Source organism: Lynx canadensis, chromosome F1, assembly GCF_007474595.2.
Source record: "Lynx canadensis isolate LIC74 chromosome F1, mLynCan4.pri.v2, whole genome shotgun sequence".
NCBI classification, from domain to species: domain Eukaryota; kingdom Metazoa; phylum Chordata; class Mammalia; order Carnivora; family Felidae; genus Lynx; species Lynx canadensis.
The window spans coordinates 58,062,600-58,088,312 of record NC_044319.2 but is presented as its reverse complement, the minus strand read 5'-3'; the positions used below and the strand labels follow the sequence as shown (position 1 = coordinate 58,088,312).

Genomic DNA, 25,713 nt, shown 5'->3' with positions numbered 1-25,713 from the left:
TGTGGAAGCTTTTTATCTTGAGGAGGTCCCAATAGTTCATTTTTGCTTTTATTTCCCTTGAATTTTAAATAGCTGAATACTTATCTTTTCTATTAACCTTTTTGAAAAAAAAATATTTTTGTTTAATTCAATATTGTGTTATTTGTGTTAATTTCATAGATTTATACCTCATCAACTTCTGCTTTATCTGTATTAATCCCTTTCATTTACTTTGTATAGGTTTACTTGTTTTTTTTAATATTTTAATTGAATGCCTAATTATTTTATTTTCATTCTTTCTTATTTTCTAAAATAATCATTTAAAATAATACATAGTCAGGGCACCTGGGTGGCTCAGTCAGTTGAGCATCCAACTTTGGCTCAGGTCATCTCGCGGTTCCCGAGTGTGAGCCCCAGTTCAGACTCACTGCTGTCAATGCAGAGCCTGCTTTGGATTCTCTGTTCCCCCTACTCTCTGTAGCTCCCCCGTTCATGCTCTCTCTCTCAAAAATAAATAACGTTTAAAAATAAATAAATAAAATAAAATAATACATAGTCTCTTGAGCACTGTTTTACATTGGAGTGCTGTCATATTTTCATGCAGAAATTCCATTTTCATATATTTCTAACTGGTCTTTAATTCTGAATGAACTCTTCTTAAACCTTAGTTTTATTTAGAAGAGTGCTTATTAATAATAAGTGGACACAAGATTTGACTTTTCTTTCAATAATCTCGTTTTATTGCCTTATAGTCAGAGAAAACACACCTATTGATTTGCATTTATGGAACTTATTAGAGGGCCAGTTCTTTAAAAAAATTCTATTCTTTAAAAAAAATATATGTATTTTCCTGTTTCTTGGTTAGTAAGTTATATATAGGTATATTTAATCAATGTGTTAATTCAGTTTTTAAATTTGCATCTTTATGACTATTTAATTTAACACTTTCTGAGGGACAGATACAAAGTAATTCACCATCACTGTCTCTGGATTTTTCCTTGTATTTCCAGCAGTTTTTGCTGTATCTATTTTGAGGCTGTTTGGGAGGACTGCTCTTGACTCAGAGCTTTTGCACATGTGTATTCATTGTGTACAGAGACAACATGATGCTGTTTACTCTGCCTGGGAACAGTTTCCCGCCCACCTCACCCCTACTAGTCACATGACTTGCTCACTCCATTCAGGTCACCTCCTCAGAAAGGCATTCCTGACCACCCTGCTAAAACAGAAGTCCTGTCGTGTTCAGTCTCTTTACCTCCTTACTTGTATTCATAGCCCTAATAACTACCAATTATGTTTACACATCCATAACTTTGTCAACTTCTTTGACTAGAACAGAAGCTATTTGAAGGCAGCAAATGTATTTCTGTAGAGCAAGGTTATATTATATATTATTCCCAGCATTTTGACAGTGGCTGGCACATTGTAGGTGTTCAAGAAATACATATAGATGTTTATTAATAAATAAGTGAGTGAATGCACACATTTCCCATACGATTTATTTAACTTGCTTAATGATTTTTATTTGAGTTTTATTTTGTCTGTCATTAATAGTTTTAACATATTATCCATATTCAGAATTTTGGTGACATTTTGTTTCAGGTAGATCTCTCGTGAGCAGCCTATATCTGGTTTTTGCATCTTTACTCACTTCAGGACTCTGTGTTTTAACATGGAAATCTAACTCATTCACCTTTACTGTTATTGCTGATGTGTTTGGATTTACTGCTGTTGTTTGAAGTTGTCTGTTACTATTTCTCCCACCGTTTGTAGCTGATATGTGTGCATATTTCACAGTGTGCGAATTCACACCCCAAATACTTCTTAACTTTCAAAATAACCCTATTATTCATGTTGCAAGTAAAGAAACTGAGGCTTAGGAAGGTTCAGTAACTTGTCCAAGATCCCATAACTGTTAAACTGCCAAACCAGGACTCAGATAGTAGCAATCTGTCTCTAGAGGCCATGCTCTTAACCTCCAGATAACACTGGTTCTCTTGTCTGAGTTTTCTTTTTGCTTTTCCCATCTCTCCCATAGAAATGATTTGAACATTACATTATCTAATGACAATATACAAATTTTAATTAACCATATTTCAACATAGTGTCAAACGAAAAGGATAATTATTCAGCATCTACAACCCATCCCTCCTAAAAAATACAAGACTATTAGCATGCTTCCATTACTGGTCCTATGGGTAAAGAATTTTTATTCTAGGTTGTCATATTGTCATTAATTTTATTTTTCATTATGTTTCTTCAAACTTCTGGCCAATAATTTCTGCCTCATATTCTGGAAAGCTTCTTCCTGCTTACTTTCCATATAACTAATATATTCTTCATCCATATCCATTGTATTACTTGGCTCCTTTCATTTAATTTTGGGGAATTGATCACAAGACCATTCATGTTTTAATTTCTGGATTTTTTTTCTTCTCTTATTTACCCTCTGTCATAGCAATCTGTTCTTGGTTTGTATGAAATAGGCTCATAAATTTTTCCAAAGCTGCTTGATAGAATTCTTTTCTGATTTTCTCCTTTCTTTTATGCACTATTTCTATTTTTTCCAATGCTGGTTGTTGCTTTATTGTCATAGATTGTTCTCAGCTAATTCTTACTGTCCATTCAGATTTACAACTAAGGGGATTAGCACTTATGGAAGTTTGTTTTACCAACCTGTACAAGGGGAGGATGACTTTAGCTTCTGTGTGCATAGCTAGGTATGCTAGCAGGCAGGTTTCCATTTGGGTGCATGAACGAGGAGCAGGAAATCCCTGATTACCAAAATTTAAAAAAAAAAAACAAAAACCCTTTCCATGAGGAGTGTCATGTTTCATGGAGTATTTCACTCCTGAATAGAGTTGAGTTTACTTTTGTGGTCCTCTGCATCTTTTTGGATTTCTAAAGTTAACTCAGGCTCTGCTCTACTTGTCTCTTGAGTCCCCCTGGCATGGGTACACCTGGATCTCCCCAGGTGATACATGCTATTAATCATCATGATGAAACGACTTTTTTATCAAGTATTTTCCCTAGAACATATGTTAAGTGCTTTATTTGAATTATCTTGCTTCCGTCTCAAAACCACCCTATGAAGTTGGGACTTTTATTGCCCATGTTTTATAGATAATGGGACCACGGCTAACGGTGATAATGAATATGAAACTCATGATGATTAAATACCTTGTCCCAGGTTACATACTTAGCAAAAGGTTGGAGCCAGGATGTGGATCTAGACAGGCTGGCTTAAACACAGGTCCATACTGCCTCTCTCTGATATGTTGCCACTTTTCTCTAACGAAGTAGGGGATATGGAATCCTCTTTAACCCTTGATTGAGTCACGGAGCTTGGAGGGAAATTCCAGAAAAAAAAAAAAAAAAAAAGTCTGGATGAGACAAAGGGATGGATTATAGGAAGGTGTGCCTTATGCATTGAGGCATGAAATTCTTCTATCTGGGAAGGCAGACTTCTCATAATGGCTTACCCAGGCCACACTTTGGAGATTTAAGGGTCTGTGATAGCTCAGTTTCAGACTGTTGTTGCTATGATTTATAGCCGGGATTCAGCCCTGCACATAGCAGTCATGTGCCATGCCTCTCAGATTCTAGGCCTCAAAAGATTGCCCCCTGTCATTTCGACCCCAGTTTCACAGGAAACACAAGCCACCCTTGAGATGACAGACCTATCTTCTAGCCGTTGACTGGATGTTCAACCCGTGGGCTCTGCAAAACTTGAGCTATTTTTAGTTTATTGCAGCTGAAGACACGTTGGGTAAGATTTGTTTAAGGCCTCCTGCCAGAATCAGCTAGCCACACAAACCAGCCAAAGAGGCAACACAGCAGGCCAATTAGCCAGCGGCTGTCTGTCAACCGAATAAACGAGGTGAGTGGACAGCAAGGGGCTGTCTTTGCCACAGACAGTAAGCAGAACACAAGGATTAACTTTTCTGGGCTCTGAGCTCTGCAGGGAAACCTGCCATTTATTCTATCTGCACGGTCAGACTCCTTGATTGTCATCAGAGACGCTAAAGCAAACTCTCTTTTGGCAAATCAAGGGGATCTCAATGGCCACAGAGAAAAATCTGTTTTCCAGGTTGTCAAAAATAATGCTAACATGAACCCTCTATCAAAACTCTGGTTGTGAGGAATGATTTTTATCAAAAGGTGCCTAAAAGCTGTCTAAACATTACACAACAAAATGGTTCAAGAGCATAGATTCTACGATCTGTTTGCCTGGGCTAGTTGCCACTCTTCCTAACTCTGTGTTTTCGGACAGATTGCCTGACCTCTCTGGTCTTTTTTTTTTTTTCTCAAGTTAGTTAATATACAGTGTAGACTTGGCTTCAAGAGTAGAACCCAGTGATTCATCTCTTACATAGGACATCCAGTGCTCCTCCCGAAGAGTGCCCTCCTTAATGCCCATCACCCATCTAACCCACCCTGCCATCCTCCACCCCATCAACCCTCAGTTTGTTCTCTGTATTAAAGAGTCTCTTGTGGTTTGCATCCCACTCTTAGTACCCTAGTTGGTCTTAGTACCCTAGTTGGTAAATGGACACAACGGTACCCACATCATGGACTGGCTTTGAGAATTAAATGAGACAATCCATATAAAGTACTTAGAACAGTCCTGGAACAGAGGAAGAATTTAATGGATATTGATCATTGTTGTTAAATCTTCTCAATTTTAGCTGGCCTATAGAACCAAAAAGTGAGTTATTGTCATCACCAAACTAAAGAAAGGAAGTACCAGCATCGAGTTCACACATTTTGTGTTTAACTGAACCAGAATGCAACCCTCGGCTGTTGGATCATGAAGTCTTGGAATTTTGTGTGAGCGTCACTAAAATTTACTCCTCGTAGAATAGCTTTTACTGACTTGTTCTTTGGAATTACGCCAACTACCCACAAGAAAGGATCTTATGAGACAGACTCATTACGTCAGTGATTGGGGCTCTGGAAGGGATCGTGTTGGGACCGTTGCCGGCCACATCACACAGCACTTTCTGCATTCAGGGGGAGAAATTCCTGGGAAATCAGTTTTCAATAAAACTGTGTCTCTTCTGAACAAGTGGTTTGTTTTATTTTTCTTATGGAGAAATGTGACTAATCATGATCCTTCTTTATTTTGGCTACGAAGAAGCTTAGAGTCAAATTTGTTGCCTTTCTTTAGTGCTTCCATGTACTAATCTTATTCCAAATTCATGTTATTCCTTTTCGTATTTCCCCTGTACTCTCAGTCCGTCGATAATATATTGTATCCCATTGAACAGTGTATATACACTTCTATAATGCCATTTTGGAATAAAATCGGAATGAATGTATAAAACAATCTAAAAATATAGCTCACTACATGTTCCTCTTTTTTCCTGGGTTTAGTTTTTGCTGGTCCTGCTGGTTCAGATGCAATTATTTTCCCAGGATTGGATAAGCCTTACTGGAACATATGAACACAGTACTCAGAGCTTCGTGATATCTAGTAGGTAAATAATAGACGGAGGCTAGGCTGTGTCTATTTTCCACAAATTTACAGAAATTTATGAAAAAAAATGTTTCATAACCAACCATATGCTAATTTTTTTCATACACAAGTAATTGGTTCCTAGGGGCAGAGAAAATCAGGGGCAAGGGACTAGAAGAGGAAGCAATTATATCAACTTATGGACAACCTCCTCAGAAAGCCCCTCTCTATTCACTCAATTCAAGTCTCATTAACATTCCCCTTCACTGTGTTCTCTGCTATCTTTGCATTTATTATACTCAATGTAATAAGGATTGTTTCTTGTTTTTTACTGCTTTTCTGATGCCCAGGATAGTGTGGTAGATAGATAGATGATAGATAGACAGATAGATAGATAAATAGGTGACATAGACCCAATTCATTTTTTGAATGAATCCATCAAGGGTGCAGAGGAAGGACACTCGACAGAGTGGAATACCTGGTAGACTTGGAAGATTTCTGGGGAATTAACATGTATGTTGCATCTATTAAATAAAAATATGTAAGCCAGACAAAGAAGAGGAAGGAAATTCTAAGAAAGGAAACAGTGTGTGCAAAGTTACAAAGCTGTAAAAAGCATGACCTGCTTGGGGAATTACAAATATTTCAATTTGTCTCCAGGCTGGGCTAAGAGGGAATAGGAGAGATGAATTTGGAATGTGAATTTTATCTTGAGCCTTATAGAGAGTCATTGATGAATTTTAGGAGGGGGACGGGGCAGGTTATGAGATGATCACATATGTGTTTTAGAGAGATTACTTTGACTCCAGTGAGGACTGTGGATTGATGGCAGACATTTAGGAGACCATTACATCAATCCAGGAGAGAAATGATGAAGGTTGAAATTAATTAGGTAGTGGGAGTGTGATGGAGAGGAGAGGTACGCTTGAGAGGTTTTAAGGTGGTAGAATCAACAGACTTAGTGATCAATTGCATAGGGACGATGTGGGAGACAGAGGAGTCTGTAATGCTTCCCACATTTCTATATTGGTGTACAGGATGGATGTTGGTGTCATATTCCCAAACAAAAAGTAAAAGAAGGAAAGGGGAGTGTGATTAAGTCAACTTTGAATACATTGTGGTTGTGATGCCATGGGTACAGCCAAATAAAGCAGGCCTTTAGATACAAGGATCCAGAGCTCCAAAGACTGATTTGGCTAGACACTGCATAATTTGAGAGGCATCAGTGTATAATTGATAGCTGAAGGCGTGAGTAAGATGTGTTTTCCAAGCAGATTAGAAGAGGGCAATGGATAGAACACTGAAACATTGGACTTTGGGAGATGAGCAGAAAAAGAGGATCCAATGAAGAAGGCTAAGAAAGGGAGCTAGAGTGAAAGGGAAAAATTAGTGAGGTCTCAAGCCAAGGTAGAAAAAAATATCAAGAAATCAGAAGAATCTTGCATTTCCAGAAATTTTACAGTCTAGACATCCTGAGAAATTCTCCTTCTTGTTTTAAGTTTAGAAGCATCTGAGTTTATTCACAGGCTAAGGGCAATTGACTGGCATAGCTGAAAATAGAAAAAGAAAGATAACTGAAGAAGAAGAAGGGCCAGAAAGGTGACTGACATTCATCCATTAACACAGGATACAAGGAGAGAAAAGACTCAAATAAATAAAACCAGAAAAGAGGAGACATCACAAATTCTACCACAGAAATACAGAAGGTTGTCAGACACTATAGTGAATAATTATACACCAACAAATTTGACAACCTGGAAGAAATGGATGCATTCTAGAAACATACCTTTTAATGATAAATCGTAAAGAAATAGGAAATCCGAACAAAGCAATTACTGGTAAGGGCACCGAATCATTAACCAAAAACCTCCCAACAAACAAAAGTCTAGGATCAAACAGCTTCACTGTTGAATTCTACCAAACATTCAAAGAATTAATAGCAATCCTCAAACTCTTCCAAAAAATAGAAGAAGAGAGAACACTTCCAAACTCATTTTATAAGACCAGCGTTACGCTGATGCCAAAATGAGATAAGAAGGCCATTTGAAAATAACATGCCAATATCCCTAATGAATATAGATACAGAAAGCTTCAACAAAATATTAGTAAACCAAATTAAATAATACCTGAAAAGGATCATACACCAAGACCAAATGGGATTTATTCCAGGGATGTAAGGATGGTCCAACGTCTTCAAATCAATCAATGTGATACCCCACATTAACAAAATTAAGGGCAAAAATCATATTATCATCTTAATAAATGCAGAAAAATAGCTAACAACATTCATCATTCATTTATGATAAAAACTCTCAACAAAATGGGCATAGAGGGAATATTCCTCAACATAATAAAGACTGTATGTGACAAGCCCACAGCTAACATATTTAATGGGAAAAAGCTGAAAGCTTTTCCATTAAAATCAGGAACAAGACAAGGATGCCCACTGTCAACACTTTTATTCAACATTGTATTGAAGTCCTATGCCAAGCAATTAAGCAAGAAAAGGAAATAGAAGACATCCATGTTGGAAAGAAAGGCGAAAAACTGTCACTATTTGAAGATGTCATGATCTCATATATCCAAAACCCTAAAGATTCTACCAAAAAAAAAAACCCTGTTAAAACTGATAAAAGAATTCAGTAAAGTTGCAGGATACAAAATCAATACACAAAAATCTGTTGCATTTTTATATAGTAATAGTGAATTATCAGAAAGAGATTTTTTTAAAATCTCACAATTGCATCAAAAAGAATAGAATACCTGGGAATAAATTTGGCCAAGGAATTAAAAGACCCACACACTGAAAGTTACAGGACATTAATGAACAAAATTAAAGGCACAAAGAAATGAAAAGCCCATGTTAATGGATTGGAAGAATTAATATTGTTAAAATGTCCATAATATCCAAAACAATCTACAGATTTGATGCAATCCCTATCAAAATTCCAATGGCATTTTTCACAGAAATAGAGACAATAATCCTAAAATGCATATAATTTCAAGAGACCCCAAATAACCAAAGTAATCTTGAGAAAGAAGAACAAAGTTGAAGGTATCACACTCCCTGATTTCAAACTATATTACAAATCTATAGTAATCAAAATGGTATAGTATTGGCATAAAAATAGACACATAGATCAATTGAACAGGATAGAGAGCCCAGAAATAAGCCCTCAAATCTATGGTCAATTAATATTCAACAAACTACCCAAGAATATACAATAGGGAAAGGATAGTCTCTACAGTAAATGGTGTTAGGAAAACTGGACCGCCACCTGCAAAACAATGAATAATCCACTGTCCCATACCATAAAGCAAAAACTAACTTGAAATGGACTAAATACTTGAACATAAGACCTGAAATCATAAAAATATTTTATTATTACTCTTATTATCATCATTTATCTTGAAAGAAAAACAGAGGGAGAAAGCAAAGGAAGGGCAGAGAGAGAGGGAGAGAGAGAATCCCAAGTAGGCTCTGCACTGTTGGCACGGAGCCTGATGTGGGGCTGGAACTCACAATCTATGAGATCACGAAATCGAGAGTCGGATACTTAACCAACTGAGCCACCCAGACATCCCATCAATAAAACTCTTAATAAGAAAACATGGTAAGTTCCTTGACATAAGTCTTGGCAATGATGTTTTTGAACCTGACACCAAAAGCAAAACACAAAAGCAAAAATAAACAGATGGGACTACATCAAACTAAAAAGCTTCTGTACAGCAAAGCAAACCATCAACAAAATGAAAAGACAACTTACTGAATGGGAGAAAATATTTGCAAAACATACGTATGATAAAGGGTTAATACCTAAACTACATGAAGAACTCCTATAACCCCATGGCAAAATAGCAAACAGTCCTATTTAAAAATGGACAAGAGAGGGGTGCCTGGGTGGCTCCGCCAGTTAAGCGTCTGACTTGAGCTCAGGCCATGATCTCACTGTTTGTGAATTCGAGCCCTATGTTGGGCTCTGTGCTGATAGCTCAGAGTCTGGAGCCTGCTTCCGATTCTGTGTCTCCCTCTCTCTCTGTCCCTTCCCCGCTCATGCTCTGCCTCTCTCTGTCTCTCAAAAATGAATAAACGTTAAAAAAAAAATTTAAAAAAGGATACATGGTAACAATGGGTGTAGATAATTATATATTAAATACATAATTGTAAATTATGTTATTGTCTGTAAATATATAATTATAATCAATATATTGTGTATATATACATATATATGATTTTATAAGGACATTAAAATGAGAAAGTGAAAGCAGCCAAGGATAAGTATTTAAAAACAGCAAGAAATGTTCACAACAGCTGTTTAGGGAAATAGGAAACTAATTCAAGATCTGTAGAACCATGGGGCATGATTTACAGCCTAACTGAGGTTCAAAATGGCAGATTTGCAGGGAAAATGTCATGCATACTAGTATGATTTTTCTCCAGCAGTGCTCAGCAGGACATCAATGGAGGAAAGAGAAGTTTGAATTCAGAGGTGAGATTTTGCTGGGCTTTGGACCAGAAGTACAGGGAAGTTGAGTAGGAATAGAGACACGTTAATGGTGAAGCCAACGAAATTTAAGCTGGGGTCCTCTGCCCTGTACTGCTGGGAGGGCCAAGCAGAGCGCTCATGTGATCATACCGTTACTTCAATTTTAGGAAAGTCAAATGTTTCATTGGTTCAAGCCACTCTATTTTTCCACCCTGGCTTCAGGTCTGCCCCACTTCTCTTGTCAGGTCACAGGCATTTTTGTGATCCAGCTTAAGGGAAGCTGAGCGAAGGGTTGGGTTTATGTGATTTGCAGACACTTCCAGCTACTGTGGAGTTACGGTCCTACAGTTAATTTCAAGCTAGGGTTGGCTTTCAGAGAATTTCCACTGCTCCTTGGTCGCCTGACCCTGTGAGATAGATTCAGGGCCAAGAGTCCTCCTGGGGTGTGCCCGTGTCCTATCGTGCCCAGCACCGAAAGGATGTGGGACGTGGTTAATGGGTGCTGACAGTTCGAAGAGCACTGAAGATTAGTCATTGCACGAGAAAACCCGAACCGCCAGGAAATCTTAAAGCTCATAAATGAAAGAAGCCTGGAGGAAATTTCCCCAAATCTGACCATAATCCTAAAACTGGCATGGCATTACCATAACAAGTTGTAAAGCTGGAGGAAAGTTTACTAACTATTGATGATTAAAAGTAAGTTTTAATCAACCAAACCAGGTCTCAGCCTGCAACTGTAGCCATCCCGTTCGTGGTGAATGTACTTACTGGCCACTGACTGTTTTCTTTTCTACCCTACTTGTGTCTACATACTTATGCATTGGCCTTATTGTATCATAAAGGTTTCCCTTGGGGCACCTGGCGGGGGTGACTCTTTATCTCAGGGTTGTAGTTTCGAGTCTCACATTGGGTGTAGAGATTACTTAAAAATAAAATCTTAAAAAAAAATAAAATACAGGGTGCTTGAGTGGCTCAGGCAGTTAAACATCTGACTCTTGATTTCAGCTCAGGTCATGATCTTATGGTTTGTGGGTTTGAGACCTGCGTCAGATTCTGTGCTGAGAGCACGGAGCCTGCTTGGGCTTCTCTCTCTCCCTCTCTCTTTCTCTCTGCCCCTCCCCACTCTCTTTATCTCTCAAAATAAACATTTAAAAAGATAAAATAAAAAATAAGTGTTTCCCTTTTATTATAGTTAGGGCATGATATTCTTTTTAAAAGTATATGTTCAGGGGGTGCCTGGGTGGCTCAGCTGGTTAAGCGTCCAACTTCCAGCTCAGGTCATGATCTGCAGTTAGTGAGTTCGAGCCCTGCCTCCAGCTCTGTGCTGAGAACTTGGAGCCTGGAGCCTACTTTGGATTCTGTGTCTCCCTCTGTCTCTGTTCCTCCCCCACTCGCACTCTGTCTCTCTCTCTCTCTCTCTCTCTCTCTCAAAAATAAATAAAGATTAAAAATAATAATAATAGAGGCACTGGGTGGCTCAGTCGGTTAAGCGTTCGGCTTCGGCTTAGGTCATGATCTCGTGATGTGTGAGTTTGAGCCCCGCATCGGGCTCTGTGCTGACAACTCAGAGCCTGGAGCCTGCTTCGGATTCTGTGTCTCCCTCTCGCTTTGTCCCTCCCCTGCTCGAGCTCCGTCTCTCTCTGTTTCTCAAAACTGAATAAACGCTAAAAAAATTTTTTTAATAAATAATAAAAATTAAAATTAAATTAAATTAAATTAAATTAAATTAAATTAAACTATGTGTTCAGATAAGTCACATTATTTATGATGATTGATAATGAAAAGGATGGGGATAATGAAAAGGTTCTTATAAAATATTTGCTCTAAAAAAGAAGCATTAATCCTGGTCAGTTTGAGAACCAATCTTCCAGGCCAACCATGTAGGTGGAGCCCAGATTCCTTTGTCAGGATTCTGCTCTGTGTCTCTCACCTCTATATATGCTTCCTTCAATTTGTGACCTTCGACCACCCTCGCCAACTTTGAGGAGGGCAGAGCTGTGTCCCTAGCCACTGTGGCCCATTTGACATAAATGATCCAATTGACATAAATTCCAATTGACGTAAATGATCACTTTTGTCTCACTCACACTGGCTTTCTCTCTGTTCCTCAAAGACACCAATCAATGTGCTCCTGCCCAAGGACTTTTGCGCACTCTCCTTCCCATGTCTTTGCATGGCTTGAATCTTATTTTCAGGTCTCAGCTCTAACATTACCTCCCGAAAGGCCTTCTGAATGCCCTGTCCAAAGCTGCTCCCCTATATTCTCCATTACACAATCCTGTTGGGTCTCCTTCATAATACTTACCATTCTCTAAAATCAACTTGTTTATTACTTTACCTTTGTAGTGACCTTCCCCTCCCACTGAAACAGAAACTCTCTGACAGCAAGGACCCAGATTCTTCCTCAGCTCTGTACGTGCCACCATCTAAACCGTATCTGGCACATCGTAAATGTTCAACAAGTAGTTGTTGAGTGAATTAATGAATCCAAACATACTGGTATGCTTGGAGGCCATAATAAAATACCACAGACTGGGTGGCTTAAACAACAGATATTTATTTTCTCACAGTTTAGGAAGCTGATAGTCCAAGGTCAAGGTGCCTACAGAGTTGGTTTCCTCTGAGACCTCTCTGGTTGACTTGAACATGGCTACCCTCTGGATCCCCCTTCACATGGTCGATCCTCTGTTCACAGGCACCTCTAGTATCTCTCCACCTGTGTCCTAGTTTCTCCTTCTCATAAGAATGCCGCTCATTGGATGAGGGCCCCACCTTAACGGCCTCATTCAAATTTAACCTCTGATATCATTACATTCTGAGGAGAGCTAGGGGTTGAAATTTCAACAGTTGAATATGGAGGTTACCCAACTCAGCCCATAACATCATGAGTGGCCCCATCCCTACCTTTAATGCACTTGCAGTACGAGAAGCAGGCACCATTGCAGCCTCAGGAAGCCATTAAGAAACAGCCTAGTCGTCAGGTCTCCCCAGGTGCCTAGAATAAGGACAGTGGAACCTTTGGTTGGTCACTGACACATCTGAAGCCTACATGGAAGGAGTTTTCTAGAGATGGTTCTAAAGCATAAGAAAGAGCATCGCCACCACCCCCATCCAGTGGTTGTCTCCTGGGCTGGCGTCTATTAACGTCCCTCCCTCCCCCCGCCCAGTGGCTCTCTGTGTGTTTGGCCATCTCTAAGACAGATGGGGCCAGCTTGCCCGGCAGGAATAAAGGGTGAGGGACTGCAAGCCGCAGTCAGTGCAGGGGAGGTCTGGTGGGCAGGATGCAATCAGCCTGCACCATTTGCAGCTGTCTGGGGATCGGATTTCCAAATCACCTGCTCTGGGCCAGGCTGCAGGAACCGAGCTGTCAGACAAAGACTGGTAATTACCCCAGACTCATCTACACCTTCTCTGTCCATGTCCTAATTGAGGTTTAATGGCTTTGGTCACAGGAGGGATCCTTTCCTGCCTTTCTAGACATAGATTCTTTCATCTGAGCATTAAGCCAATTAGTTTTAGCATCTGGGGTAATTGACAGAAGTCAGGCCTGACAGCGTGGAATTCTCAGGCCAAGAAGGTCTTTGTGGTGGTCATTGTTGTTGTTGGTGGTGGTGGTGGTGGTGGTGATGGTGGTGTGTGTGTGTGTGTGTACGTGTGTGTGCACATGTTCTCAGCGTTATTCAGATGCAATCTAGATGATGGGGACTGAGGTAGAGATGGAGAAGTCAGAGCATATGAGGCATCTATGATGTAAGTGACATGACCTTTATTTACACCTTCCATTTCTATCTTAAATACTTCTTCTACTGGGTAGGCACTAGATTTACCATATAAGATCGAGCATTAAGATATTATCCTTTTAGCATAGTTTATGATCTATTTAGAGATGGCTCTGGAGACTGACTCACCCCCACTGAGTGGGGTTTCTTCTTTCAATTACCTGCCTTCGTTATCCTGACTGCTTGCCTTTCCCTTTTGCCCCCCTCCCCTCCGCTGTCCAGTCACCCACTCCAGCAAAGACAGTTCAACTAAACAGATCCCTTGAGATTAAACGGACTGACCACAGACTAGGCAGCACAAAACTCTAGCTAAAAGGCCTGAGGACAGTGACCATTTTCTCCTTGGTTTTCTTACCTGCCAGCCTGTAGAAACACTTGGCCTCCAAGAACGTTTGGAACCCCTGTATAAATGGAAATGTGGTCTCAGTTCTTGGCAAGTGCACATTAAGGGTTCAGGCCAGACTGCTGGTCCCCCCTTTGTGTGGGCTGGATTGACTTCACCCAAGAGGCAGGAAACAGCTAGGGACATGGATCACTGGTGCAGACGTGGATGCCCTACAGCCAGAACCTGATGGGATTTTAGCTCTGCCCTCTAGACTCTGGAACCCGTACCATGGCTGTACGTAACCCCCGAAGTGGTCTCCCCAAGAGTGGGATGATTATTAGAGCTTTTCTGTGGAGCAGCCAGTTAGCTCAGATTTTCCTTAAGTGTGAAACAGAAGATCATAACCTTCAAAAATACTCTTCTCAGAAGGGGAGCTGTGCATGCTTATTGAGTTATTAGGTGACGTTCTAGTACTGAATGCAAACAGGAAGTGGTGAGTGGACCTTCGAAAGCCCGTGAATGAGCAGGTCCTCTGCTGATTTGTATATTTCAACTCTGAGCCCAAGGTGGCCTTCTCGTAGGTCATATTATGGGAGGAAAGCAACGGACATGCGCAGGACTTTTTTTTTTAGATATCCAGACACACATGAGTGAAACACTCATGGGGGTCATACATAGTTCATTCTTGAAAAGATTATTCCAATCAATCAACCCACAAGTGCCTCCTAACCTATTCAAGTACACTTGAGATGCTACAGAACACACGGAGGATAACATCCCTTGACATGTTTACAACATCATTGAGGAGGAAAGCGGAGAGCAATAGAAAAAAAAAGGGAAAAATTACAGAACCAGCCAGGGTCCAATTAAGTGTTGGATTATATAATTTACAGCAAAAGTACTCTCGGGAGGCCAGGAGGAAAAGAGAGAGATGAAGACAATCACTCATATCTATGGAGTACTTACCATATGTCGAGCACTTTGTAAATACCTGCTAGGCATTCGCTTAATTACTAACCTTTGCAACACTCTACGAAGTGGGTACTGTTATCGTTTCCATTTTACAAATGCTTAAAGAAGTTAAATAACTTGTATGAGGTACACACTTAATGAGTGACTTACTACTTTTCTTTAGCCAAATAACTCAGTCACACAAAAAGACTGTTACGTTTAAAACAAACAAAAAAATCCTGTATATACCCATCACCCAGCTTGAGATATAAATGTTACCAAGAGACGGAGCTCTGTGAATGCCCCTCCCGAATCACATCTCTCCTTCCTCCCCCTAGAGTTAACCCCTCTCCTAAAAAACCCCTCTCAGATTTTTAACTTTTTAAAACTATATCCTAAAGAAATGAACAAAAATGTTAGCCATCAGAAAGATGTCACGAGGCGGTTCATTTGAATGGTGATTGGGATTTGGATTAGCAAAGAGAAGGGGCTTTGCGGCAGTGAGAAAGCGTGACAAAGGACCAGAAGGCTGGGTTAGGAGAAGGACACCTGGGACAAGTCTTGCCTGGAAGAGAGGAGACATACTGGCGAATGCTCAGAATAAGATGTCATCATTACGAAGTCAGATCATAAATGGCCTTGATCAAGGCAATGTGATAGGCAAGAAATGACAGAGCAAAATGAGGTAGTCATGCATAAGTCATGCTTTTCAGACTTCACCAGTGAATCATTCTTGTTTAGCATTGTGCAGAGGACCTTGCCCAGGGCCTGCTACATAGAAGATGTTCAACAAATGTTTGTTCAATGAAAAATCACTCAATGAACTACTAGAAAGCCTGTGTGCCCTCTGGCTCATTAGAATTGCCAGATGTGTGTGTGTGTGTGTGTGTGTGTGTGTGCATGTGTGTGTATGTGAGAGAGAGAGAGAGACAGAGAGAGAGAGAGAGGAGAATGGAGCAGAGCACAGAAGACTGGTATTATTGAACATGAGAAACTTTACTGAGCAGTCGAAGAGGTTCGCTTAGAGGCAGATGCAGTAAACCTGGACCAGTTCACAGAGAACATCAGCACATCCCAAGAAAAATCCGAAAGAGATGAATCTCTGTTCCACAGATGAAAATCACTTGAGAACCCTTGGTGTCACATTGGTGACAGCCATTCAGCTCCAAGAACCAGGCTTCTTTGCTCCCCAGAAGAGGGGATGTCGCCGTTCCCCCAAGGGACTCCAGGCCCAGAGAGTTGCAGTCTTACGATTGCTCGTACTTTCCTTAATGTTATATTCCATCATCAAATGTTCTAGCAGGAGCTCTTACCAGTACCCAACCTTCATGCCTTTTCATTGTTTATGGGCTAATGTCCAAAATTACTGACATGGCACGCAGGGAAGGCACTTTGGCCTGTATTTACTTGTCCAGTCTCATCGTCCGTCACTAAATTTATGCTATGCCAGGGTTCTTTGCTCTTCCCCAAGCAGGCTGGATGCTTTCCTACCTCCAGATATTTGTATGTGTGATTTTCTCTAGCAAATATGTCCCCCACTTCCTTTACCATCTACAGCAATCCTACATTCTTCCTAAGGTGCAAACCAGATGGTACACCCTCTATGTCATCCTCCCACTCTTCCTCAGAGTTAAATTAATTTCTCCCTCCTCTGGGTGCATATTTCTATTACAGCATATATCCCATTGCATGGTAATTATGGGTCCATTTATCTTCACAGCTAGACTATAAATTCCTCAAGAGCAGAGACTTTATCCCCGAAACACCGGGGGCCGTCAGCACAAACCGTTATACACTGATTTCTAATTAAATACCTTAATGGTATTTAATTATATGGTTAATTATAGATTTTATATAGATAGCCTCGGTTCTAGGGCAGTATTGAAGTTGAGACATACACCCGGGGTAACTTTTTACCCTCTCGACCAGCCCTCAGTCTACCCCAAGAACAACACCTTGTGGATGGTCACGGCTTTGGAAAAACGCTTGCAGAGCCTGGGCGGGGATGCACCTGTGCGTTCGTGTCAGAAAGTTAATGCGCAGATGGCACCAGCTCCATGGCAGTGTTGAGGCTGCCCTCTCCCTGAGTCATTACGGGAGAAGGAAATTCTGTTCCACGGTATTCATGATTCAGTTCTATAGAGCCACAATTCTGAGCCTTCACGAAGTCCCGACATTTGGTTATGATCAAACAAATGCCAACAAACTACACAGTGCAATTGTTCACCGAATGCAATACTGAAGCGACGATTTTTAAACGACTCATCCGTACGTGATGCCGGACGACTTGTGTTGTGCATCTCCCCCCCTCTGGATAGATCTACATATCCGGTTTCTGAGGCTCTAGATGTGGCGACAAACTCTTAATTTTTTGTAAGGGCAAACTTTTTCAATTACAAACACGTAAGATCTCCCTGGAAGCAATTGGATAAAGAGCTAGTCTCCCTTTATATGCAGGGGATGCATTCCAAGACCCCCCAGGGGATACTTGAAACCATGGATAGTACTGAACCTTACATATAGTATGTGTTTTTCCTACACACATGTACCTACGATAAGGTTTAATTTACAGATTAGGCACGGTGAAAGATGAACAACAATAACTAATCGTACAACGGAACAGTTATAGCAGTACATTGTAATAAAAGTTATGCGAATGTGGCCCTTCCCTCGCTCAAAATATTGTGTTGCCCTTACCCTTTTTCTTGTGGTGACATGGGATGATAGAATGAGATGAGATGAAGTGAGGTGAAGGACGGGTAGCGTTAGGCTACCATTGACCTTCTGTTATCACAGGCATAATCCGCCTCCCGACCGTGGCTGACCACAGGTAACCGAAACCATGGAAAAAGAAACCACAGATAAAGGGGCCGTACTGTAATGGGAAGTACAAGGTGTGGAGAATACTGATCGCTTCTGATTTACCAGTGACTCCAGCGAACATAGCGGAAGGCATGAAACTCCCTTTCTAGTCTCTCCACCTTCACCTCCAGTTCTGTGCACCCCTCTACGCATCCCCACCTCCTCGCTATCTCAGCAGTAACTGAAACCTTCGAGGCCTCGCGGACTCAGGGCTGGGACACAGGATTGCTCAGACAGATTAGTGGTTATGAACGATGAAACCTCAGCTTCGCTTTCAGTCGATTTTCACGGATGACTTCAGGAACCTAAGCCAGACTCTTGGTACTGTCATTATTGGAAGGTGCCTTTCCAGTTGCCAACAACAGGCTTATCAAATAACCCATTACACATAACCCATTTCTAAGGCTGCCATGTTGGATAACTCATGGTGGGGAACCGCACAGGAAAATAAATCCGCATGTCTCTTGCACGGTATACAAGAGGAAGTCTTTCACAATAAGACGTGAGGTGCATTCCTGTATGACAGACAGTTGTTCATTTCAGTGCAGTTAGCACTTCTGTCCAGGAACAGATCTTTACATTGCTAATGAGACATCTGATGCATTATTGAGGTTCCCTAAATCTCAGGAAGTCAATGACTTGTTATACAGCTAGATTTGGAGTAACCAGTTCAAGATAAATGACTCTATTTGCTATCATAGAAGATACACATCTTCCCAGGGAGACAAATGGTCAATTAAAAAAGAAAGGATGAAGACATCTGGACATTTGGTTCCCTTTGGGAGCTTATTAACTTCACAAACAAACATGCCTTTTCATTTTCAATTAGCAATAATTTTGAGATAGATTCATCTGATAGAGGACAGCACTAATGGGTTCAGAATCGGTCCCTCTGAGTATTGCACTCTCGGTCAAAGGTTTTCCTAGACATCAAGAGAAAGACTGTCCACAGATTTGGAAGTTACTTACCTTATGGGAGAAGAAGAGATAGGTGGCTAAAACTTCTCCAATCATAATTTTCATAATTGAAGTTGTCTTGCTCAACTTGGTAGGCCCATTGCTTCTTTGACAAGTCTGAAATGTCTAACAAAAAGAAGGAAGAAAAAGGAGAAGAAGAAAGTAGAGAGGAAGCAGAGGGAGAGAAAGGAAGAAAGAAAGAGAAGGGAAAAAAATGGACCACAAATAAAAATGTTTAGCCATAAACTGCTTCACAATTTTCATCTGGAGAATGTCATGAAATAGCAATCTTCCTCGTTTTCCAGGCTTTCTCTTATTTAAAATATTTCTATGCATTCATAATTTTCTTTTTAATTCTCAGAAAGAGAATCTTGCCTTTGTGACTTATGGTGTCAAGGTCTCGTGAGTCCCAACTCATCCATCATTGGTCATAGAATAGTTGAACACTTCATTGAAAAAAAAAATTACGTTCCTTTATTTTTGAGAGGGAGAGACAGAGCGTGAGCAGGGGAGGGGCAGAGAGAGAGGGAGACAGAATCTGAAGCAGGCTCTGACCTGGGGCTTAAACCCATGAACTGCGAGATCATCACCTGAGCCAAAGTCAGATGTTTAACTGACTGAGCCACCCAAGCACCCCCAGAAACAAAAATTTTTAATTTACATATATAATATATATGTTATATATGTATATTCTAATATGTATCTTATAAATGTATATATATATATATTATATATATTTAATCTTTGCCCATTAGATGCTGAGTGTTTCCATAATTTATGTTATTCATTCCTCACTTACTAGTTGACAGAGTCAGTAAGTGACATAACAAAGATTCAAAGTGAATACTGGCTCCAACCTCGGTCCCCAATCACCAGGAGATATGACCCCTATCAATTGGTTAGTAGTCTATGCATTTTACTAACTCTGTCATCTCAACCACATTACCTAATCTCAGAGAGACCAAGTTTTGTCATATGTGACTTGCAGGTGGTAAAAGCTAGTCTATCATATTTTTATGAGGATTCCATAGGATAAAATGGAATAACATCCAACAAGTAGAGGCCACTTAGAAAACTTTAGTCCTCTTCCTTATAAATAAGACATTTGAAATTACGGAGCTTCTTACTTTGCCCCAAGCATCTCCCTCCATCTTGTTTCTCAACGGTTCTACTGAGAAAATAAATAAATAAATAAATAAATAAATAAATAAATAGGAGGTTGCTCTTTATGGCTTCTGAAAACATTCATCTCAGTTCCTTCCACAAATGTGAACTCAAGGGCATGGAGGTAGACTTTGAAGAAAGTGTGCCTCAATTGCATAGCTAAAGCAGGTGGCCCATGACTCTAACTTCTCCAAAAGCCAAGTCATTCCTAAAGTCAGCAGTTCAATCAATGGACCCTGACTCATTGGTGGGTCATAATATTCATTTCCTGGGTTACAACCAGCATTTTCTTAAATACAGTGGAACACAAAGAAAACCAAATAGAATTTGACATATCAGTTTATTACACACAGATAGGAAAAAGAAAGTAAGTTTTGTTTTGTGTGACTTATTTCGGTTGTCTTTCATCTGTGCACACTACTTTACCATGTAATTGTCACTTCAACTCATCGGTGGTTTCTCGGAGGTAAATGTCACAATCAAGGGGCTCGTAAGGAATTTCTTTTGTAACTGAGGCTAATATAAATTGATAATCTCATATTAACTTGGTTCAGAAGTTGCCTAAATCTTTTTAGCAGTACTGATACACCTGCGACGGAGTTTGAGATCCAAAATTAATTTATCAAAGGATTGGAATCCAAAGGTCCTAGAGGATTGATGGCTGGTATAGTTCTTGTCTAATCCATTTAGCTACCTAAGGGTGTGTCCTCGGTCACCTTAAGTCTGAAGAACTCCACCAAAGCTTTCTAGGCCAGAAATAGCTCTACTAGTACAGAACAAGTGAAATGACACCACAAGGAAGCAATTAGTCAAATCGATAGGGTGGGACATCTCTACAGAACACAAATCTGGATATCAGCAACAAGTCTATTGCATAAAATTTACAAAGGAGAAGGAGAGGGAGAAGATGAGCCGTAGAACAAGGGAGCTTTAGGGGTGAAACAACTAATGCAAAGACAGGACCCGGCTTGGATTCTGAACAATAAAAAGGCATGTTGAGGAAATCCGGGGAAAAATAAATATGGACTGGGTATTAGATGATTTTAAGGAACTCTCATTAATTTTGTTTGGTGTGATATTGACATAGAGATTACAATAAAAGGAGAAAGCCCTTATCAGTCAGCAGTGCATACAGAACAGAGAAAAAGACATAACATCTGTACTTGCTTTTAAACCTCTGAGTAAAGAAGATGTGTACATGTGTGAGAAGGATTAGATAATAGAAGATTGGTTGAAAGTTGAAAAGTGTGAAAGTTCAGGATAGATACGCAGAGGTTCGTTACACTATTTGCTCTACTTTCGCATTCATGTAACAATTTCCAAGATAAACAGTTAAGTGTAGTTAGCCCCAGCACAACAGAAACACCAGTGTAAAACTTCAAGACTACAATTTTGTGCTCTCTTGTATAGCCATATACCAGGGGGACCCAAGACGGCATTCACCAGGTTTTGTGCACTGACTTTGAACGCTTTCCAAATGTGATAATCTGGTGCTCGTTATTTTTTTTTTTTAAATAAAAGATCACATGCGCTGTTAGAAGCATCAAAACTTCATTCTATTCATCTTGGGCACAATATTCCTCCCAGTACTGCTTTTTCCCTTGAAAGAGGAGGAGGGCAGACAGAGGCTGGGGGTGAGAGGTCGGGGAGGAGAAACAACCAGTGAGTTTTCCACTTTCGGGAGAATGGCAAGATCCTTGGGGAGACAGCAAATTGAAATTAAGGCTGTTCCAGGCCGTCTACAGGATATGCCTGCAAATGTAGACATATCTAAATGGTGAAAAAGTCTGTTTGTGCCCATTCATATGAAGTGAATGCCTTGTAATGTGCTCCAGCCCCTGGGAATGGTGGCTGGATTCAGGAGCGGAGGCCGGAAGAATGGGATGGATTTGACATAAGTACTTTTAAGTGCTCTGAAGGCTGGGCTGTTCCCTGTGGTTTAATAGCAAGGTCCACTGGGAGCCACAAGGAAGGAGCCGAGTGAATCCCTACAGCTTTTCGTTTTAAGGATAACAAATCTTAAAACAGGTGTGAGCTCAGAAAGATCCTTTTACTTCTTGTTTTTAGTCTGTTGTGGCCAGCCAGCTCTCTGTGTATCATTATCATTCCACAGAGCGAGGTCTGGGGTGAGGGAAGGGAGGAGAGGTAAGAGAAGCTGAACAAACAAAAATTGCTTCGAGTGACTAATATTCATTAAGTCCACTGGTCATGCGCTATGAAATTTATTAAACTGTGGTTTCCAAGAGAATGTATTAGTGGAGCTAATGAACACAAATAAAAAAGAGGCCTCCAGGAAATGACTTCCTGGGCCTGGATGAGACTGCTGAGTAATGTGACAAGAGATTATAACTTTAAAAGCTCCTATTATAGTCTAGGAGGCTGATTATTGGAAGGGGTTGCCCTCGTAGGGGAGGGAAGATAGGAGGGAGACTAAAAGTCCGACTCCTCTGAAAAAGGGGCCTAATGCTTTGCATTTATATTCATTAAGGAGGGAGGCTGTGTGCTGAAGGCCTCTGAACCCCTGTGCTGCCATCTGGTGGAGAAGGTACTCAAGAGGTCATAGAATACAGACGACAACCGCCATCTTTAAGACGTCAGGAATTTGAAGGTTGGCTTTACTGTTTCCTGAGTAATTAACCACTGTACATAATTTGCTTTAAATACGGTACAGAGAGAGCTCATTCTGCTGTCCTATTCCATCTGGATCTTAGCAATTAACACTGTGTGGCCTTACTCGCCGTACTAGGCTAAATTCTTACCCATCCTAAGGACGTCTGTTTTCATAACATGGTCCAGTTTCTCCAGGCAGAAACCTTGGGATTATCCTTGACTCTCCTCTTTCTCCCACACCTGTCATCCAATCCAACAGCGAACACTGTGGCCTCCCTAGTCACCGTATCCCAGGACTTCTCCTTATCCTGTCACCCTGATTTGAACTGTTGCCGTCTCTCTCCCCACATGCCTGCAAATAGCCTCCAAATGGCGGGCCTTGCCTCCAACCTTGCAGTCCGTAGGCTGTTCTCCACCAGTCACTACGTAAACCGTTAGAACCTGTTAGATCATTTCGCTGCTCTGCTCAAAACCTTCCGTGGCCCGTAAGCTCACTCAGAAGAAAATTTAAAGTCATACAATGTATTTCAGGCCCTAACCGATCCAGCCCAGCTCCCTCTAACTTCATCTCTTATGCTTTCCACTCACTCAGTCTGGTCCAACCGCACTGGCCTCCTTGCCAGTCCTCAGAAAGGCCACACATCCCTGACTCAGCTCCCTTCGCCTGGAATGCTGTTTGCTCCAGACATTGGCATGGCTCTCTGTCTCCCGTTCTCCCAGGTGTCCTGCCAAAGGTTACCCTATCCAGGAGGACTTCCACTCCCATTCTACATAAAATAATACCCCTTCCTCTTCCTTCAGCATTTTTATTTCTTTTCTTGGACTTATTTTATTAGCGGCATTTATCACCTCCTAAAATGTTATATATTTATGTGTTTAGGTCCTTATTCTCATCTTCCCCAAATCCCCTTACAATGGAAGTTCCATGGAATTAGGGATTTGGGGGGAATATAGTATACTTAACATAGTTCGGGGTTTTTTTCTTTCCTGGCACTTCAAAAGCTGGCAATGCCAACCTGCTTATAATCATTAAAGACTCTTACTACCTATAAGCTCCGTAGAGGCAGGTATCATGTCTGACTTAGTCCCCTTCTATTGCCAGTGCTGAGTACTGTGTCTGGTAAATGGTCTACATACAGTAAAACTGTGTGGGGTTTTTTGGTAGGTTTATTAAGCTGTGCCTTAGAAAGTATAGAATGCTTCACAAATTTGCCTGCCATCCTTGCTCAGGGACCATGCCAATCTTCTCTTTATCGTTCCAGTTTTAGTACATGTGCTGCTGAAGCAACCACAAGCAGCTTTTTAGTTAATAGCTTTACGTATTAAATTCACTCATTATAAATATCTGATTCAATGATTTTCCACTCGGATTTTACGGAGTTGTACAACCAATTCCACAATCCAGTTTTAGAATATTCCCCCAAACTCCAAAAAGTACACTCACGTCTATTTGTAGTTTATTCTCACAACACCCTCAGCCCCAGGCAACCAATGATCTGCTTCCGGGCTCTATAAATTTGCCTTTTCTGGAGATTTCATAGATATGGCATCATACATATGTAGTTATTTATGGCCTCTTTAACTCAGTATAATGTGTTTGAGGTTTATTCAAGCTGTAATGTGAATCAGTATGGTTGTTATTTCCTTGTTATTGCTAAATAGTACTGCCTTATATGGATACACCACTTTTAATCCACTCATCACTTGATGGACATTTGAATTGTTTCTACTTTTTGCTGTGAACACTCACATACGTACCTTTGTATGAACAGGTTCCACCCACCCGCACCTCCCCCACCCCTGCCCGGAAGAGATTTCTAGCAGGGAAATTGCTGAGTCATATAAAGTCATGTTTAACTTTCTGAAAGCCTACCAGACTGTTTTCCAAAGTGAATGTGCCATTTTATATGCCCATCAGCGACACATGACTGATTGTCAGTATCGTCTGTCCTTCACTTCGTAGACATTCTAGTAGATACTCACAAGAATATCATTATGGTTTTCATTTGTTTTTCTCTTAGAGCCAACGGTGTTGAACATTTTTGTTTAATTCAAAGTAATTATTAGCAGTTTTAGTATCTTCATTGGTAAAATGCCTATTTGAATCTTTTACCCACTTTTATATCAGTTTGATTGCCTTCTTGTCATTGAGTCATAAGAGTTCTTTATATATTATAGATTCTGGTACTTCACTAAAACTATGACCTGCAAATATTTTCTTCCTGTCTGTGACGTATCTTTCCATTAGTTTAAAAGCGTCTGTTGTGACACAAACATTTTAAATTTGGATAAAGATTAATTTATCATTTTTTTTTATGGATCATGCTTTGGGGGTCATATTTACAAATTCTTTGCCTATTCAAGATCACAAAGATTTTCTCCAATATTTTCTTGAAGACATGGTATACTTTTAGCCCTTATTCTTTGGCCTATAATCCACTTTGCATGGTGTGAAGTAAAGCTCTAAATTCAGGTTTTTACAGGGAGAATCCAATTGTTCCAGCGCTAGTGTTGAAAAGACCATTTTCTCCCCACTGATTGTCTTGGCATCTTTGTTGAAAATCAATCATCCTTTAATAAAATGGGTTCCTTCTGGAGTCTCAGTTCTGTGCCATGGATCTATTAAGTATTTATCCCAGCAAAATACCACACTGTTTTTGTTACTCTGATGCTATAGTAAGTTTTGAAATCAGGTAGAGGAATGCCTCCAATTTTGTTCTTGTCAAAATTTGTTTTAGCTATCTAGATCCTTTGTATTTACATATAAACTTTAAGAATTTTTTTTTTAATTTTTACAAAAATGTCTGCTGGTATTTTGATAGAGATTGTATTGACTTTATACACCAATTTGGGGTGAATTGCCATCTTAACCATATTGGATTTTTTATTAAGTATCAAATTGTTTTGCTACTTTTATTTCAAACTGTTTATTGCTGATGTATAGTAATACTTTTTGTATATATATATAACTCATAGATTAATTCTAGTATTTTTGTGGATTCCTGAAGACTCTCTACATTCATATCACATCAGTTTCTTGAAAAAAATGTGTATTTTGCAAAACACAGAGTAGAATATTCTGGGTAGAGTGCTCTTAAATCAGAAGTTGAGTTGCTTGAATGTATAGCACAACTCTTCCAT

The 25,713-nt window shown here is 40.1% G+C and overlaps 1 non-coding gene across 1 annotated transcript; it reads right to left on the bottom strand.

Annotated features, from left to right (window-relative positions):
- Positions 1-23,757: 23,757 nt before the first annotated feature.
- On the bottom strand, positions 23,758-23,860 carry LOC115505787. The gene has a single exon (XR_003966143.1). It is a non-coding gene; the product is annotated as a U6 spliceosomal RNA (small nuclear RNA).
- Positions 23,861-25,713: the final 1,853 nt, after the last annotated feature.